This window comes from Phacochoerus africanus, chromosome 12 (assembly GCF_016906955.1).
Source record: "Phacochoerus africanus isolate WHEZ1 chromosome 12, ROS_Pafr_v1, whole genome shotgun sequence".
NCBI classification, from domain to species: Eukaryota; Metazoa; Chordata; class Mammalia; order Artiodactyla; family Suidae; genus Phacochoerus; species Phacochoerus africanus.
Window position 1 is genome coordinate 6,398,627 of NC_062555.1, and position 16,221 is coordinate 6,414,847.

A 16,221-nucleotide genomic window follows, 5' to 3' on the forward strand; every position below is an offset into this window, starting at 1 on the left:
ATGAAGGTGAGGTTACCAAGCAAGACTCGGTCAACGACGGTCTCAGAGTGTGGCCAGTTAACAGAGAAGAGGAACTGGACAAGGCCTGTGCTAATTTTGCACTTGAGACCTGGTTTTGCTGTTCTGCGGTTCCGAAATAGCTTCTGGAAAGCTTTGGTATGTGCACTCTTATATAACTGAGTGCAGGCGTTAACATAAGCCAGATTGTTATCCTCTTCAGGCCTGTCAGGCTTTCACGGAATGAGAACTAGGCTTCTGGAACATCACGCCAGGGATTTTTGACTGGTAGACAGTCCTGGGCTTCAGGAAACGTGAATACTTGGGGTCTTGAAAGACCCAGGGTTGTCTAAGATCTACAAATGATGGAGGCTGTGACCAAGTATTGGTAGGTCCCCAACGGTGTCTTGAGCTTTCACCTTAAAGTCCTGCTCACAGCATCTTCCTTTTGTGGAGGATATTACAACTTGAGGTTGTTTTTCACGTGCCTCATCTCATTTCATGGTTACAAAACGACATGAAGTCGAAAAGGACACAGCATCCGTCTGTGTTTTCAAGATGAGGCTCCTGAGGTTGGCCTGACGTCGTTGGTGACACTCCAGTCCTAGAACAATTTCCCTGAGTCCTGGTTCCGTGCTTTCCCTACTCCCCCAAATACAGAGGGAGACCAAGGGGAAGGAGCACTTGTCCTCTTTATTTCGAAAAGGAAGAAACGATAGAAAATCAGACAAAGTAGATACACGCTGGGAGGATCAGTCGGCAAGGAGAATAATCATGTGTCCATAGTCTGGTGAGTAGCGAAATAATTAACCCACGTGGAGCTTCGCAGACGCGGCAGCCTCTTTTTCCCAGGGGAGTTTTTAAACGCTTACCTGATTTTCTCATCTTGTTCAACAATATGTTTTATTGCAGTTTTTTTTTTCTTTTTAAAAATCGGGTTTGTTAACCATGATAAATCACACAGGTCAGTACAGTTTTTGTGCTTTTCTCTTTGTGAAAAGTACTACGGGCCCTAAGCATTTCCTTAAAAAAAAGTTAAAACAAGGCAGCTCCCCCCGGAGAGACTTAGTCTTGGGCGATGGCAGCGGATGGTCTGCGAGTGGTTTCTTCCGCTCAAGTCAGGGATGCCCTTCACTTGCAGTCTCGGTTCAGGCTCAGGGGTCTTTCTGGGGGTGGAGCTCTGTTCTGGGAGTCTTTTCACTTCTGACTGTTGCCCTTCATTATTCTTTAAGTATTTAGGCAAGAGTGGCTTCTGCAGAAAGCTTGGTTGCGAACGGCAAGGCCTGTGGTTTTGTTGTAGGCAGTTTTTCCAAGTGGAAAAGTCCTGGAGGGTGGACCGGTGTTATCCTAGGACTTCCTTCGTATTTAAACCAAATTTACGGGCCGAAAAATTCAGCTTAGGGGCCTCTTTGAGTAAGCTCTTGAAATAAGTCAGCGCCTTTTTTAGACATGTCCTTGCTCGGCTTGCTTGTCGGAACAGCGTTTCGGTGGCTCTCGGCACGTTGAACTTTCTGGGTTTCTTCACCCGGCCCTCGGAGCCCAAGTGAAGGAATGATTCAGAAGGAAGGACCGGCTCTGAAGTCGGTTGTGTCTAGTTCTAAGGCGGAATAAAAAGCTGCCAAAATATCATGTCTGGCTTTAAAACAGAAAAATATCTGTGATTTTCTGGGGCCTGATCAGCAAGCAGGGAGGGAGACCATCAGCCTCCGAGGGTTTCTGTGGGAATAACATTCCTATTTTGTCAAGAAAAACCCATGCAGAAAAAACATTCCATTCCCCCGAATAGCACTAAACACGGCTCAAGTATACCAACATCTTATACGTGGTTATTTTATAAAGAAATGTTTGTGATGCTTTGATGGTATGTTTGATTTATTTAACTTTACGTAGCCGAGTCACCCCAACAGATGACTAAATAGAATTTCTGGCTACATGTTGTTTTTTTTTGGGGGGGGGGTCACTCTTGCACATTATTATTTAATGTTTTAAGACCATCAAAATTTTATATTTAACCAAGTTCAATCAAAATCATTGAGAATGTTTATCCTTAAACCTGCATAGTATTTTAAAATATTTTAGTTAAAAATGATATTTGCTGTATCCCCAATTTAGGCATATGCTGTAGAAGTTATGGTTGTTACTAACTAAGGTTTTTATGAAATCGGAGAAAGAATAATCAGACGTATTTGCGTTGGGAGGAAGAACTTTTTCTCTACCCTTCTGGGTTCTCCTGGCTGGTCTAGGCATTAAATTAATGTGAGATTAACAGGAGAGAAATCACACACGCGTTTAATAGCATGTGTCCCTGGGAGAAACCCGGACACCCGAGCGCGTCCCCGGCATGGCTGAGACTGGCACCTTCAATATACCATCTTCAGATAAGGACGCAGGGGGTGTCGGGGCGGCTCTGGGGCTCCGTAGGGAGGAAGGCGATTCACGTGGAGACAGAACAGCAAATGTTTGGTAAATAAATACTTGCTGGGGCCGGAAGAGACAGTGGGACAGAGAGAGGCATTTTAACAGCAGGCTTTGCTGGCCCTCCCCGTGCGTACACCTGTTCCTACTGCATGATCTGTGGGGAGAGCTCCCTTCCAGCAGCAGACCCTCCGTCTAGATTTGTTTCAGGCAGTTATGGGGAAGGTCAGCATTTCTTCTGGAGTCTCTGGAGCCTTGATTACTTTCAGTTCAATATAATCTGCATGCCGAGGAGACCTTCTGGGGTGGCAGGATTTGTATCGCCCATTGATATCCTGAACTCAGTAATTTTTATATTAAACGTACAACACAACGTCCTTTCATGGAACTTCTGCAGCACGTATTTTTGGAATACTAACGTTGGGCTCACTTTCGTTTTGAATTTTGTTGCCGTTCAAATTCATATGTGTTCCAGTTATAACCCAAAGAGAATGTAAACTCTAAGGGTATGTCAATCAGGGCCTGTAACTTCTTGGAAATTTCTGGGAGCCTTGCGTAACGTAGCTCGGGTGCCCCTTAGGTAATTGGTGATATTAGCTACCGTCTACCCAGCATGAACTAGGCGTCAAGGGCTTTGTAGGAGTTACCTTGCAAGTGGTGAGTGTGTTCGGATTTATTGTAATGAGTTTTGAATAGAGTGAGAGTATCGGATAGAGTGAAATGACCTACAGTAGAGTTCAAAAAAATATTCCTGCTACTTACTAGAGGATGAGTATGACTCTAAGTCTCTATTTCACAGTCTGGGGCAGCTCATCCATCCTCCCACCCATCCATCCCTCTCCATCCTTTCCTTGTTTAAAGTTATCAGTTGAGAGAGTGGAGGTGGTTGTATGCCTCAAGTCTTTGAAATGGTCATAGGGGATGTGGTCTGAAGAGAAGCAGGTAGGAACACCTCACCTATTGGGAGAGGAGGCAGCAAGGTAGCCTTCACGGGTAGAAAGAGGAGGGGATTCTCATCTCAGTCCTTCCACTTGCTCAGTGAAGCCCGAGTCAGGCCACCAGCTGATTACAAGAGGAATGGCAGCGCCGAGGTGTTGTGATTTGAGAAGGGAAAGAAAGGGGTGGTATGGTCCTCTTAAACCATGGGAAGACAAACAATCCCAGGAAGGAGAGTAACATTCCGGCGGTGAGTGTCCGTTTGAGATCTGAGGTCATGAAGGCAGAACTGGAATTGTTGGCTTGGTCGTGCTTTTCTTCAGCCACATTCAGCTGCTTCAGAGTCGGATTCAGAGGGGGCAGACTGCTGTACTCGGACAGGGCTGGAATTTAAATTGCATGTCCTACCCGGAGAGCAAGGAGCCCTAGAGCAGCAGCGCGCCCTGGGGGCGGGCAGAGGGCGTGGTCTGCCTTGCGAGGAGGAGCGTGTTAGCCCTGGCCTGATCTGGAGCTGCCAGCACGTGGTAGCAGTAAACAGCAGGCAGGCTTTCAGTTGGCCTCATCGTCATTTCTTAATTCTCTCTAGGCAGAGCACCCCTTCTGGCTTGCCCCTGGGAAGGGTGACTCCTACTGTGAATCTTTTCTGAACTGCAAGGGAGTTAAGGCTGTTTGCAAAGAAGGAGACAGGGGTTATGTAGAGTAACCGTGGAATCCAAAGAGAAAAACAAATCTCCACCCCACGAGGTCATTTCTGGCTTAAAGAGATTTTGAATCCTCTTTTCACCAGGCACCTCCCGGGCATACACTGCCACTTAAGAAGAGTTCATAGGAACAGAGGCAGGAGGTTCACGAATGTGGTGTCACGTGTGCAACAGGCATGGCTGAATGCCAAATCTGGGCTCTTCTCATCCAAGGCTTTTGTGTCTTTTCCTCTACTGAGCTACCTGTTCTCTTTAAATCCTGTCATTTTTCTGCTTCCAAAGAGCTAGAGGCTGTAGTACAAGAACTTATAATCACTATAAGAATTGTTGCTTAAACATAATAATGTTAAACTGGTAAATACCGTTTGTGGGTGTAATTACAGACTAGGAGCCGTGAACTCTTTTAAATATGTGATCCAGGAAGGAGAATTGCGAAAAGTAGATAATGAGCATTTTGCATCTGTTCAAGGTTATGGGGAAGATAATGGATCAGTTCTTGTGGTCCTTTTCGTTTCCTCTCTGCTTGCTAATGGTGTTGGGTTTTTATTTATTGTGGGGTCATTGATAAGAAACCTGTATCAAAAACAACCGAACACCATGTGACTAGAAATAAAAGGTCAAAAAAGAATGTATATATGTATGTGTAACTGGGTCACCATGCGATACAGTAGAAAAAATATATATATAAATAAGTGATTAAAAAAAAAAGGTCAAGCAGGAAATGGTGCATGCGTGGTTGTTGTCTGTCCCTCTCTGACCCCACTCCGCCTCCTCCCCGAGGGGGGACCACTCCCCTGATGGAGGCATCTAGGAGGTTTGTACATTGTGCAGCATCTGCAAATTCCCCTGTGCCCATGAATATGGAAAAGCAAATGGGGTCTTAGTAGTATGAGGAAAATAGTTTTGATCTTGAGACTCCCTGAAAGAAGCATCTCAGGGAGCCTCCAGGAACCATAGCTCCTAGGACCACTGCCCTCCGTGGAGGTTTGTGGTGGTCTGGAAAATGCACCTTTCACACATTTCCAGACTGTTTTCCAAAGTGCTTGTTTCAGCATCGTAAGCTCTCGTCCCTGGTTCATCAGAGCCCTCCTTCTCTGTGCTTGCTGGACACTTGGGTCACTGGTCTTTCACATAGTCCCCAAATTTAGGCATTTTATTTACTTATTTTTTTCCAAGCTTAAACCATTGTTTTTTTTTTTTTAAGCTTAAACAATTGTTTTCTTTTTTTTATTACTCAAATGAATTTATCACATCTGTAGTTGTATAATGATCATAACAGTCTGATTTCACAGGATTTCCATCCCACAGCCCAAGCACATTCCCCCAACCCCAAACTGTCTCCTCTGGAGACCATACGTTTTTCAATGTCTGTGAGTCAGCATCTGTTCTGCAAAGAAGGTCATTGTGTCCTTTTTTCAGATTCCACATGTCAGTGAAAGCATTGGATGTTGGTGTTTCATTTTATGGCTGACTTCACTTAGCATGATAATTTCTAGGTCCATCCATGTTGCTAAAAATGCTGGTATTTTGTTCCTTTTAATGGCTGAGTAATATTCCATTGTGTATATGTACCACCTCTTCTTGATCCACTCCTCTGTCGATGGACATTGAGGTTGTTTCCATGTCTTGGCTATTGTAAATAGTGCTGCAATGAACATCGGAGTACATGTGTCTTTGCGAGTCATGGTTTTCTCTGGATAGATGCCCAGGAGTGGGATTGCTGGATCAAATGGGAGTTCTCTGTTTAGTTTTCTGAGGCATCCCCATACTGTTTCCCACAGTGGCTGCACCAATTTACAATCCCACCAACAGTGTACTAGGGTTCCTTTTTCTCCACACCCTCTCCAGCCAGCACTTATTGTTTGTAGACTTTTGGATGATGGCCATTCTGGCTGGTGTAAGGTAGTACCTCAGAGTGGTTTTGATTTGCATTTCTCTAATGATAAGTGATGTTGAACATCTTTTCCTGTGTTTTTTGGCCATCTGTATGTCTTCTTTGGAGAATTTTCTGTTTAGAGCTTCTGCCCATTTTTGGGTGGGGTTGTTTGTTTTTTTGGTATTAAGCTGCAGGTGTTTATAAATTTTGGAGATGAATCCCTTGTCCGTCGATTCACTTGCAAAGATTTTCTCCTATTCTGTGGGTTGTCTTTTCATTTTGTTTAGGGTTTCCTTTGCTGTGCAGAAACTTGTAAGTTTGATTAGGTCCCATTTGTTTATTTTTGTTCTTATTGTCAATACTCTAAGAGGTGGATCTGAGAAGATGTTGCTGTCATTTATGTTAGAGAGTGTTTGGCCTATGTTTTCCTCTGGGAGTTTGATAGTGTCTGGTCTTCTATCTAGGTCTTTAATCCATTGGGAGTTTATTTTTGTGTATGGTGTTAGGGAGTGTTCTCATTTCGTTCTTTTCCATGTGGCTGTCCAGTTTTCCCAGCACCACTTATTGAACAAGCTGTCCTTTCTCCATTGTATATTCTCGCCTCCTTTGTCATAGATTAGTTGGCTGTAGGTGTGTGGGTTTAATTCTGGGCTTTCTATCCTGTTCCACTGATCTATATGTCTGTCTTTGTGTGAATACCATACTGTTTTGATGATTGTTGCTTTGTAGTATAGTCTGAAGTCCAGGAGGCTGATTCATCCAGCTCCATTTTTCTTTTTCAGGATGTCTTTGGTTATTCTGGGTCTTTTGTGCTTCCATACAAACTGTAAAGTATTTTGTTCGAGTTCTGTGAAAAATGTCCTTGGTAATTTGATAGGGATTGCATTGAATCTGTAGATTGCCTTAGGTAGTATAGTTATTTTGATAATATTAACTCTTCCAATCTACGAGCATGGTATATCTTCCCATCTATTTGTGTTATCTTTGATTTCTTTCATCAGTGTCTTAAAGTTTTCAGAGTACAGGTCTTTTGTCTCTTTAGGTAGGTTTACTCCTAGGTATTTTATTCATTTGGATGTGATGGTAAACGGGATTGCTTCCCTAATTTCTCTTTCTGCTCTTTCATTGTTAGTGTATAGAAACGCCATCAATTTCTGTGTATTAATTTTGTATCCTGCGACTTTGCCAAATTCGTGGATGAGCTCTAACAGTTTTCTGGTAGAATCTTTAGGATTCTCTAGGTATAGTATCATGTCATCTGCAAATAGGGATAGTTTTACTTCTCCCTTTCCAATCAAACTTAGGCATTTTAGATGATAGCTCATTGTGGTTTTAATTTTCATTTCCATGATTTTGGGCAAGGTCGCACATCTTCCTATACATCTCTTAGCAATTTTGGTTCTTGCTTCTATGAATGATCTCATCCTTTCCTCATTCTTTTTAATTTAGTTGTTCGTCTTTTTCTTACTGGCTTTGGACATCACCTTTATGTATTCTGGACACTCAGTCTTGTCATTTGTGTAAATTCTAAATGAATGATCCTCTGAGCCTTTTCCTTTCCCTCTTTGAATATGGTCCTTAACTATTTTAACTCGTTAAATTCTGGAAATACTTTACAGTTCTGGATTTTGGGGTCTTACTTAAGAAAACCTTTTAAATTCTGAGGTCACAAAGGTATTTCTCAATATATTCTTTTAAAACTTGTAAAGTTTGATTTTTTTCTATATAGTTTTAAAATCTATCAAGAATTTACTTTTATATGTGATGCAAGAGGGATCTGTGGTGTGCCTGCATCATTTATTAAATTTTCTTTGTTCCCCTCATCTATATGCCAGCTTTGTTGACTTTTCAAGTGTGTGTGTGTGTGTGTATATATATATATATATATATATATATATATATATATATATTTTATTGTTGTTTATATATATATTTTAAATAGAGGTCTCTTTCTAGGTTTTGAAATTTAACTCTATTGATTTGTTTATCTTTATAGCAATATCACCTTCTCTTAATTACTATAACTTTATAATAAGACAATATATGTTAAGAAAATATTACACCTGTTGTTCTTGTATTTTTCAGAATTGTTTTGACTGTGATCTTCCAGATAAGTTTTAAAATCACTTTGTAAATTTGTGTGAGAACTGATTGGGAGAGCATTGGATTTATCGACTGCCTTGGAGAAAAACGGCATCTTTATGAACTGGGTATGTTTACCTCTAATCTTCTTTCATGACCTTTGGTACATGGTGTATTCTCTATAGATCGCCTTGGAAGTTTTCACTTGCTGTTCATTCCGATTAGAATGTACTTCCATCGGATTCTCCGTAATTGCCTTCTGTGCTAAATTCTTAGGGTTGCTATAACAAATTCCTATGCAATGTGAATTAAAACAGCAGAAAATGGCCATCTTGATCCAAGAAGAGAGCCCTCCCTGGGGACCTGACTCAGCCAGCATCTTGGCCTTGGCTTTGCCAGCCTTCAGATCTCTGAGGAGTGAATGTCTCCTGCTGGAGCCCCACCCCCAGGACAGGAGCATCCCTTCTCTGTCTCTCCCGACTTCTGGTGCCTGTGGGCACCCTTGCCTTGTGAGCATCACTCCAGGTGCTGCCTCTGTCTCCATCGCTTACTCGGCTCTGTGTCTTTGTCTTCTCCTTTCTTTCTCACATCTCCACCTGCCTTTCTCTTCTAAAGACAGGGGTCGTTGTGTCCACCTGCATGGTCCAGGATGACTTCCTTACCTCAAGGTCCTAACTTAATCACATCTGTAGTCCTGCCCTTTCTAAATATAGTCACCATTTACAGGTTCTGAGGATCGGGACCTGGACACAGTCTTGGTGGGGGCACATTTCACCTCATTACATCTTCTCAACTCAAATGTCACCTTTTCAGATGACACTTTCTCTACCTTCTTTATACTCTTGTACTTGAAATTTTCATAATAATTTGGTTGATATTTTATATATTGTCTCCCTTTCCACTTAAAAAATGTAACTGGAGTTCCCGTCGTGGCTCGGTGGAAATGAATCTCACTGGCATCCATGAGGATGCAGGTTCGATCCCTGTGCCTTGCTCAGCAGGTTAAGGATCCGGCATTTCTGTGAGCTGTGGTGTAGGTCGCAGACACGGCTCGGATCTGATGTTGCTGTGGCTGTGGTATAGGCCAGTGGCTACAGCTCTGATTCGACCTCTAGCCTGGGAACTTCCATATGCTGCGGGAGCAGCCGTAAAAAGAAAAAAAAAAAAAGTGTAGCTCTTTGCAGGTAGGGGTTCTGTTGTATTTATTATTGTATTTACATTGGTATTCTGATAACACACACTGGTTCAACTTTGTCTGTTGTTTATAGCTGGTGTCTACTGGTTGGGTATCCACGATAATTAGTCTCTGTAATATTATACAAGTTGCCATATATCTTAGATATCATTCCTGAGTGTTTATCTAGCTTCTAGAACAGGGACTGGCACACAGTTATTGTCAGTAAACAATTGTGTTGACTAAGAGATGGCGCAGATAACACAGAAAAGGGTGAGGACTAATGCAAGAGGCCAGCTTATGAAGAGATTGCTGTGTCATGATAAGGAGTTTGAACTTCTTCCTGAAAAATGATGGAGATTAATCTTGGAGTTTTAAGTAAGGAAATAATATAATTATATCTGCATTTAAAACAGGAAGTTCACAGTGCATTACCCTTAGATATTTTGGAACCTCTGTTGAAGCTCTGAGGTGATACTCAGAAGGGTGGAGTGAGATGGACAGAAACCTGCCCCCCACCCCTTGACTGCGCACTCGGCGTGTGAAAGTTCCCAGGCCAAGGATCAAACTGAGCCTCGGCAGTGGCAACGCCCGATGCTCAGCCGGGTGCCCCGGAAGAGACCTCCACGTCCTCAGGGCCTTCCTGTTGACATACATCATTGCTTGTGAGCTGCACAACACAGCCTTTATTTCTCAGGAGACATGTACGGGGTGTGTGTGTGTGTGTGTGGGTGTGTGTGCAGCTACACTTGACTGTTTGAAGATTTTTGGAATAAATGTCTTAAAACATATCGGTTGAGATTATTTCTTGTTGTAAACAGCAGAAACCGATTCCGGCTAATTTAAGAGAGAGAGGAAAGTTATCATCATCCATTGGTTTGAAATTGGGGTGCATCCTACCATCCAAAGAGAACATGATTAACCACGTCGTGGAAATATAAAGATCTGGAGCAGCTCCAAGGCTTAGTACGCAGAGCTCACGGGCATTTTCTATGGAGTGGCTCCAATGATCTCAGTCCACACGTCTTTGAATGCTAAGTTTCAGAAATATTTTAGGGGTTTCTCTTAAATCTCTTTCTATCTTATCCTTGACTTTTAATGCATTTAGAGGATACTCATGTTTCCAAATGCATATTCTTCCCCTTCTCTCTCATAATAGAATCCCTGCTTTTCAGCGGGGTATCTGAACGTACAAAATGAAGGCCATATTCCCAAACCTCTTTGGCTTAGCTGTGGTCTTATGACTGAGTTCTAGTCAATGAGATGTGAGCAGAAATGCATGCGATGGTTTTAGAGCTTACTTCAAACAATGGCCTCTTTTTGGATACTTCCTGGAATGGAGATGTAGAGACTGGAGATCTAGCTGACATCTTAGACCATAAGAATTACAGCCACACAGCAAGGATGGCAGAATGGGGACCCTTAGATACCCTGGTTTAATGAACCCTGAGGTAGAGCTGCTGTGCTGGTCTGCACTCTGCCTGGGGGCTTTCATGTGCCAGAAAAATATCTGTGAGTCTTTTACTTGTATGTGTGTGATCTGGCACATACAGGTGAGATTACATAAGATACACACATATAATAAGATTCATATAATCTCACTTATGCTGCTTTTATTTTGGGTCACTGTTATCTACAAATGTAATTTTAACTCGTAAACAGGGGATTTTCCATAGTTACAGTACATGGAGCAATTTCTTTGTGTTTTCAAGGGCAACTAAGCATTTGAAAATTATTTTATAACATTTCAGGATTTTCTATAGGATGCAGAGATTGTAGGCTGTGCTCTGCTTTCTTGAAATGGAAGTCCCTTTGCTCATGTAACACATTTTCTTGTAAGATCTCTCTATATTAAGAAAATCAGTTTTTTGTTTACCATGCTGCTAATATTTCCATATTTGTCTTTCTCATGTTTTCTTTTTGTTTAAATCCTTTTTTTCTTATATACACCTGATTTACCATTTCAGCAATCATTTTTATTAGTTTTTTCTTCCTTATGAATTTGAGCTTTTATGTCATTCTCACAAAGACCTTTTTTACTCCAAGATGATAAAAAGGTTTGTTCATATTTTTCCAGGGTACAGTTATCGTTTTATTTAAAAATTAAAGATCTTTCTCTCACTTGGAATTTCTTTTAATATAAGGAGCGAAATAGAGTTATAGCTTTCTCCTGTCAAATGGCTAGGCAGTTATCCCTGTGTCATTTATTGCACAACCAAATTTTGGGGCTCTTGGGACTTAAACATATGGAAATGGCAAAATAGAAATTTTCTATTTACATGTTAAAGCCCATTCTCCTCACATGAATTTATTACACAATACGTTAAGTTTTGCAATACAGGTATGAAGAAATAGTATGGGGATACAGAGGAAAGAATAACTGATTTCCTGGGGACATTTCGGAAGCCTTTTGTAATGGTTTTAAAATACGTCTAATTTCTTTGGCAATCCTCCCTGCAAAGGCGAAGGCTTTGCTTTCCTTGAGCGTCATCAGGACGGGATAGAATGTGTCAGAATAGATACAAGGTGCTAGTTTCCTCCTCCTCCCCCCCGCCCAGGGTTCTCATCCAGAGCAGCTGCCTTGTCATTAGAGCACTAATCGGCGCTATGGAGAGGTCCAGGCTCAGGTCCAGGGGAACTGAGGCTTCCTGCCAGCAGCCGACGGGGAACTTCCGTCCAAGCCTCGCGAGCGAGCCGGCGTGGAAGGGGATTCTCCAGGCCTGTCAAGGTGTCCGGTCACGATGGCGCCCGTCAGTGTCCCGACAGCACGAGAGGATGGTGGCTGGAACCACCAGCTAAGCTCCATCCACGTTTCTGACCGCAAATGTGAGATAAATGTTTCTTGTCTTGAAAGTGGCTGTGTTTTAGAGGAACTTACAACACAGCATCAGCTAATCAAGACACTCTGAGGACAGAGTGTAATGAGAGTTGGTTCTGGAAGGCCCAACAGGAAATTTTATTTTTATTTATTCTTTTTAGTAAAGAAGTGGGGGAAGCCATTCTAAGCCTAGTAGCTGGCACATGTGAAGTCAAAGAAAAGTCTTACTGTATTCGGGAGTAATTTTTAAAAATCTAACGAGTATAGTGAGACCTGAGAATACGGGACGCAGTGGGGAGCTGCATGGATTGAGTCTGAAGCTTTTGCAGAAGGTCTTTGGCAAAGCAAAGAAGCTTAGTCTTTGTCCTTAAGACCATGCGTAAGCAACAGTAGGTTTTAATCGATCATGACACAGATTTGGATTGGAGGGCAAGATATTTTATGACGTAGCCTGATGAGTAAGTCGTCTGAAGATGATGCTTTCCTGAGAAAGGTGATGAATTGAGTTTACTGCTCTAGGAGTAGAGTTAAAGGAGAAGTATAATTAAAGCTTTCTTGCTTTCTTTCTTTTTTTTTTTTTTTTTTTTGCCACACTCATGGCACACAAATTCCTGGGCCAGGGATCAAACCCACAGCAGTGACCTGAGCCACAGCAGTGACAGCACTGAATCCTTTACTGTTAGGTCCCCAGGGAACTCCTGATATATTTTGAGGTTAAGTCAGAAGGATCTAAAGCCTAAGAGTCAGTTTATACAAGTGAATCAAATAGAATTGGTTGAGTATTGCTGACAGATGCTACTGCATAGCATGCCATAGGTATGTGTTGTTTCAATGAAAGAGTAAAATTTGGTGAAGAAATTTTGGGAGGGCACAGAGCATTATCTTTGGACCAGACCATAACATTTACATTTGCATGAAAACTCTGAGAAGCCATCTGCAAGAGATTTTCAGCACAGTCCCTTCAGTTCTATCCAGTGTCGTGAGACATTCTGTTTCCTAGAATGTGAGCGTGAGGGAGAAAGCTGGAACACGCTGTTCCCCTTGGGGCTAACGAGAGCGTGAAGGAGCTTGCTCAGGAGACGTTAGGTTCAGTCTCCATCAGGAACACCACGGCTGTTCTGCTGGATGTTTGGCTTGTATTTGTTCTCTCCGGAGTCCAGCTTTAAAAAAATCTTACAAAAAAGAAACATGTATTTTTTTCATTCCAGGAGCTTTAAACAGGGGAAGGTGTGGGGATAGAGCAGGATCGCTGAGGCCCCTGAAGCCTGTACCTCTGATCCCCAAACCCTCAAGGCCTGAGACTCAAAGGGCTCCCCAGATGCCCAAGGTGAGGGGGAGTGGGATACCAGCTGGTTTGATTTTAATATGCCTCCCTCACCTTCTCCTACCTCACTCCTGCTCCATCCTAAAAATCACTCTTCTAATGCACAAAGTTAAGCACAAGCCTTCTGTGCTGAAAATGGCATCCCATTAAATCTTTCGGAATTTGCCAACAACCCAATGGAAAAATGGGCAAAATACCTGAATAGATGTTTCTCTAAAGACATGCAGACGGCCAACAAGCACATGAAAAAATGCTCAACATCACTGATTATTAGAGAAATGCAAATCAAAACTGCTATGAGATACCACCTCACACCTCAGAATGGCCATCATTAACAAGTCCACAAATACCAAATGCTGGAGGGGGTGTGGAGAAAAGGGAACCCTCCCACACTGTTGGTGGGAATGTAAATTTGTACAATCACTATGGAAAACAGTACGGAGGTACCTCAGAAAACTAAATATAGAAGTACCATGTGACCCAGAAATCCCACTCTTGGGCACATATCCAGACAAAACTTTCCTTGAAAAAGACACATGTACCCGCATGTTCATTGCACCTCTATTCACAATAGCCAAGACATGGAAACAACCCAAATGTCCATCGACAGATGATTGGATTCGGAAGATGTGGTATATATACATGACGGAATACTACTCAGCCATAAAAAGAACAAAATAATGCCATTTGCAGCAACATGGATGGAACTAGAGACTCTCATACTAAGTGAAGTAAGTCAGAAGAGAAAGACAAATACCATATGATATCACTTATATCTGGAATCTAGTATACGGCACAAATGAACCTTTCTACAGAAAAGAAACTCATGGACTTGGAGAACAGACTTGTGGTTGCCATGGAGGAGGGGGAGGGAGTGGGATAGACTGAGAATCTGGGCTTAATGGATATAGACTATTGCCTTTGGAATGGATTAGCAATGAGATCCTGTTGTATAGCACTGGGAACTATATCTAGTCACTTGTGATGGAGCATGAAAATGTGAGCAAAAGAATGTGTATATATATATATATTTGTGTGTGTGTGTGTGTGTGTGACTGGGTCACTTTGCTGTACAGTAGAAAACTGACAGAACACTGTAAACCAACTACAGTGGAAAAAATAAAAATCATTTTAAAAAAAGTAAATCCCGAGGAATTTATGTTGCGAAATGGTGCTGAGCTGGAAAATGTAGCGTTATGTACACCTGAATGTATGTGTCACAGGTTTTTGCTGGACCTGTTTTAATAGGGTTTACATATTTTTTAAACCTTTTTAAAATAAGATTTACAACAGTGCTGTTTTAAAAAGGGTTTATAACAGAAACAGACTCACAAACAGAACAGACTTGTGGTTGCCAAGAGGGAGCGGGGAGGGAGTGGGATGGACTGGGGGTTTGGGGTTGGTAGATGCAAACTCTTAGATTTAGAGTGGACAAGCCATGAGGTCCTCCTGTACAGCACAGGGACCTCTGCCCAGTTCTTGGGATAGACCATCGTGGAAGATAGCATGAAAAGAAGAATGTGTATATATGTGTATGACGGACTCACTCACTCTGCCGTACGGCAGGAATTGACACAACACTGTAAGTCAACTATACTGTAATAAGAAAATGTAAAAAATAAAAGAGATAGCATTCCTTCTTGATCTCGTTACGGGTCCCCAGACCCACCGTCATGGCCCTCAGATCTGGATTGTGTGAACTGGCAGTAACGCGTCTGATGTACAGTGCTCTGTCTCAAAAAACTTCTTGAACTCTGCCTTGACTTCTCACGGGGAGGCCAGTTCTCAGAGCTTTCTGAGATGCTTTCCCCGGGTTAGAATCCTCCCATTTGGCTTGAGTAAAACTTTCCAATTATTTAAAAAAAATCGGGTTTATATTTCATGAGAAATCCATCAGGGGAACGGGTGAGCACTGTTCTGGTCGTGCTGGGAGAGCGCGTGTGCCTGCAGCATGGCCACGGCCGCTGGGATGCCGCACATAAGGCCGCCGTGTTGAGCTGAGTGAGTCATTTAGTCATTAACGTACAGGTTAGTGTTTAGAGGCCTACCCCGGTGGCTTTCGATGCCAGCTGGAGTTATGCCAACATTTCCGCCTGTTCTGTTGATTATAATGGACAGCATTCTGCCTCATCTACAGTCCTTCTGGATGGTGGGTTGCTGTTGACTTTATTGTGCAAAGCTGAGATATTTTTACTTATGACACATATATATTTTAATGTGAACAAACTGATCTCTGGTCCTTCCGTCGTGTCTTCCCCTAAAAGAGCAAATGGCGTTCAGGCCTCTTCATTGTGGCCGACAGAGAGAAGACAGATAGGGTTGGTTCGTTGTGTTCCCTGTCCATGCGTGTTGTCGATGTCTCCTGTGTTCATGAATTTAGACGGTGGTCTGGGATGTGCCGTTATTTTTTTTTTTAAGATTCATTATCTCATACCATGCTTTCCATAAGGCAGTGAATGAGAGGTCTCGAGAATATGCTTGTCTGACCTGAAGACTTTGAGTTAGACTAAGCAAAGGCTTTGTTTAAATAACAGTGCCCAAAGCATACATCGAGGTAAATACCTTTGTCGTTAATGGGTTGAAAGGCATGGCATTCAAAGGAGAGAGAAAGTCGGAAGGTGCTGTAGTAGTCGGGGAGGCTGGGCTATGCTGCCCTAACAGGCCAGCTCAGAATCTCAGCGTGTTTCTGAATAAAAGCCCTCGCTGTGCCTGCCAGGTCGCCAAGGCAGCTTCCTTTAAGCAATGATTCAGGACTCCATCTTGACTCTATCGTCTCAACCCTAGTTTTCCTTTCATGGAGGCAGAGGATGAAATCGGGGCAGGATCCCTCTGGGATTTGTCACTGCCGGCAGCCACACACATCACTTCTCACAACTAGCTGTGACTTCTCAGAGCTGG

At 42.5% G+C, this 16,221-nt stretch overlaps 1 long non-coding RNA gene across 1 annotated transcript; it reads left to right on the forward strand.

Annotated features, from left to right (window-relative positions):
• Window positions 1-296: 296 nt before the first annotated feature.
• On the forward strand, window positions 297-13,537 carry LOC125113003 (uncharacterized). Its single transcript, XR_007131304.1, has 4 exons — window positions 297-787; window positions 8,011-8,135; window positions 11,740-12,007; window positions 13,208-13,537. It is a non-coding gene; the product is annotated as an uncharacterized LOC125113003 (long non-coding RNA).
• Window positions 13,538-16,221: the final 2,684 nt, after the last annotated feature.